Source organism: Rhinolophus sinicus, linkage group LG09, assembly GCF_036562045.2.
Source record: "Rhinolophus sinicus isolate RSC01 linkage group LG09, ASM3656204v1, whole genome shotgun sequence".
Lineage (NCBI taxonomy): Eukaryota > Metazoa > Chordata > Mammalia > Chiroptera > Rhinolophidae > Rhinolophus > Rhinolophus sinicus.
The window spans coordinates 54,484,750-54,488,636 of NC_133758.1; the positions used below are offsets into that span (position 1 = coordinate 54,484,750).

Sequence of the window (3,887 nt, forward strand, 5' to 3'; positions counted from 1 at the left end):
GATATTGATCACCTCTACAGCAACATCTAGACCAGTGTTTGATCAAACAACTGGGCACCTAGCCATCACACCAATCTAGGCTGTTAGAAATGAGGATAGTGGTTACTCTAGGGGCAGAGGTGTAATGACCAGAAAAGGAAGCACAAGGAGGGTTTCTGGCATGCTGATCATGTTCTGTTTTTTGGTTCAGTGATGGTTGCATGGATGTATGTATTCAGTTTGTGAAAAGCCAGTGAACTGTACACTTATGACATGTGTACATTTTGAAATGTATATTTTACTTCATTAAAAAGTAAAATGTTAAGAAGAAAGGAAATAAGACAAAAAACAATGGAAACAAGAAAAAAGCATTACACTACTAATGGAGGAGATTTTTAAAATTATAAGATATATATATATATATATATATATATATATATATATATAAACTTAAATGTCTTGGTGAAATAATTGATTTCTTTTTTTTTTTTTTTTTTTTTTTCACGTCAGACGGGTAATGTGCCGATGTCGTAACAAGGTTTGTGGGAGGCACACCTCACGCAAAAGCGTGAACACCCAATCATCACACTTATGAACTACAAAAGGATCGAAATAATTGATTTCTAAAAGAAAATATAAATGATCAAAATTGACTTGATAAAAGGTAGGAAACCTAAAGAGACCAAGTGAAAATTTTTAAGGTAGTTAAAATCAACTATCCCCTCACTACCAAAGGCATCAGGTCAATGCACTTCTATGGATATCATCTACAAAATCTTCACAGAATAGTAGTAGTTCCTATGTTTTTTATAACAGGAAAAAAAATGTGAAAGCTTCTTAACTCATTGTAGGTTAATATAATTCAGAAGCCATAAAATGACAGGAACAGCATAGCATGAGTGCAAAGTACACACAAACTATCTGCCTATATTCTGTATACAGAAACAAAAATCCTAAATAAAATATTTGTGAATCACCAGCCATATATTAAAACAATAAAAAAATTGGTGGTAAAATAAAACACAAATTCCTAATGAAGACTCTTTAGAAGCCAGAAATAGTAATTCAATCTTTTAAGGAATTCTACCATATTTAAAGCAGTTTCATGCTCATTAGGAACAATATAAGTATGACCGCAGCTATTATTCAACAATATACTAGTGTTAGCACTGGCTTTCTCTTCTTTTTTACAATACAGGTAACTGAAAACCTCCAAACTAGTTTTCCCAGACTCTCTTACCAGCTCTCACTTTCTGGTTAGGTTCTGCCTGTGTGAGACACTAGTGAGAGTCTGAAATGTGGGAGAAAGGAAGAAGCCTTTTCCCATCTCTGTGGAGGCATCTAGGTAGGTGCAGTGGTGGTGGCAATGGGCGAGTCTGGCTTCCCACTCAGTTGTACATTTCTGATAGCAGCAGCAGCAGCAGCAGCAGCAGCAGCAACACTCTGCTCTGTCTCCAGCAGTTCCAGCAGAGGCTCTGGGTCCTCAGCTGTACACAACTTGTGGCCCTTGCTCCTTTGACTGTGGCTCCTGTAGGACACCTGCTGAATCAGCTGGAGTGTTGACTCCCAGCTTCCTGCTTATTGGTGGTCAGTGTTCTAACATCAGCAGCCGGAGGGTCAGTGCTGGTAGGCCCTATTTTCCTTTTGATTCTTCTTGTCCTAAGGGTGGAAATTTTCCTGCAGTTATTAATCTCTTGGTAACCTCACATGGTTCCCTTTTTGCTGTTAATTCATGGTTACAATATATTTATAACCAATTTTCTGTGTTAGATTTCCTGTTTCAAGTAAGTGGAGTGGATACTGTTTTGTGATTAAATACTGACTGATACAAAGTATCTGTACTCATTATTTGCAGCTGGCATGCCTTTTTTTTAAACTTATATACCCAACTGAATCAATGTAGAAGCTAAATGATCTAAGAGTCCAAAAAGGGAATAGATACAAAAATTAATAGCTTTCTTATAAGCAATATAGAAAAAGAGCCCCTTCACAATAGTATGAAAAACTACAAAAAGTTTTTGAAAGCCTAATAAGAAACATGCAAAATTATATGAAGAAAAACTTTATACTGAAGCACGTATAATAAAACCTATATGAATAAAGAAACAAAGCATACCTATGGTGCTTTATATGATAGTACATTACCAGGGGAATGATTAAATAAACCACAATTTGACCATATTTTGAAATGCACAGGTTAAAAAGAATGAAAGATGAATTGGACCCATGTGGAAAAATCTCCAAGACATATTGGATATGTTTTAAAAACCAAAAATTGGTATAGTATTTGTGAATTTATTCTAAAAAGCTTTCACATACTAGGTACACATATATGTTTTATGTCCTGTAAATCCATAGAAACAAGTGGCAATCATATTCTTTGGGCAGGGAGATTAGATTTTGGGGTGAAAGGGAACTTGAACTTTTTACTCTCTCTATGTACCTGCATTTTAAAACATTTAAAAACACTCATAATAATTTTTAATTGTAAGAAATGTTGAAGAAGGTCCAAGATAGTAAATTAGGTCAATGCTATGCCTACTCCCTCCCAGGAACACACCAAAACTACAAATAAATTATAGAAAAGTCAACCTCAAGAATCATCTGAAGACGAGATGAAAGAACCCCTAATAAGAATATAAAGAAGAGGCCACATTGAGAGTGATAAGAGGGGCAGAAATGCGAAATTGAATGACCCAAAACCCACAGACAGTGGTTGAACACTGGGAGGGACATCTTGGTGGTGGAGGTTGCCCTGGAAAAGGGAGGGGTCCCAGCCCTATACCAAGCTCCCCAGCCCAGGGGTCCCAAGCCAGGAAGAGGAATTCTGGCAGTGAAAATCAATGAGCATTCTGTTTGTCTGTTCTGGTGAGATGGAAGGCAACTGAAAACTCAGACACCCTCTTAAATGGCCTGTATACAGACTCACTTGCTTGCAAACATTCACCTGGTCACCAGTGGAGGGGCGGCAACTCAAGAAGTGCCAGAGACATACTGGGAAAGACTAAGTTGTGTGGCTTCAAAGTGAGGGCTGGAGTGATAGGAGCCATTATCCCTGTGTGTTGCCTGTCTCACATGTAGCCTACAAGAAGGTACCATCATTTCTATGTTGAACCTTCCCCAAAGGGTCAGATCTGAGATGCATTGGTCTGGTAAAATCCACGCATGAGCACTACTACGGTGATGCCATGGATCTCTGCCCTGCACAGCTAGTACTACATTGCTGGAGGCACACCCGACTCCTGGGTGCCAGCTCCACCACACAAACTGTGAAAGCCTTTTGCAGCAGTGGGCAGCCTGCAGCAGCTCAGAAAACTTTTGGGAGGGAGGCTAGTGAGCCACCGCCTGCACCACAGCCTCTCTTGTGTGGCTCTTGTGGATCTGCGAACCCAAGTTGAGCAGTGGCTGGCTGTGGTGTTCTCAGGACATTTTGTGAAGTGCTCATGGTCCAGGCACTGGCGTGAGAGCTGAATCTGCATTGACCTTGAAAAAACCACCAGCCACAACTTGTGACTCCCTGGGACCCCTCCCCACCCAGCTAGTGCTGCATTACCAGAGTCACTCTCAACATCTGGTCAACCAGCCTGGCCTATGCACCTAAGGATCCTTTTTCAACAGCTGAGACTTATGGGCAGGTGGCAATAGGCCTAGGGGGCCCTGGGCCTTTTGCTAAGCTGCCCCAGGCCCCAAACTAGAAATGGTGACAGCCAGCCTTGGTTCACAGTAAGCCCACCCCTACATGCCTCCAGGTGCAGCATAGTCAGTAACCAACCACATATAGCTTTGTAGCTCCTACCAGGTAGCCCCAGACCTGTAACAGGTAAGGCTGAAACTGGCCTGCATGGGAGTCCCTCCCAAGAGACACCAGAAACACACCACAGGCTGGCCCCAGAGCACTAGCTGGCTAG

General features: G+C 41.0%; 1 non-coding gene across 1 annotated transcript; it reads right to left on the reverse strand.

Moving 5' to 3' along the window:
- Positions 1-483: 483 nt before the first annotated feature.
- Positions 484-587, reverse strand: LOC141567030 (small nucleolar RNA U13). Its single transcript, XR_012489429.1, has one exon. It is a non-coding gene; the product is annotated as a small nucleolar RNA U13 (small nucleolar RNA).
- Positions 588-3,887: the final 3,300 nt, after the last annotated feature.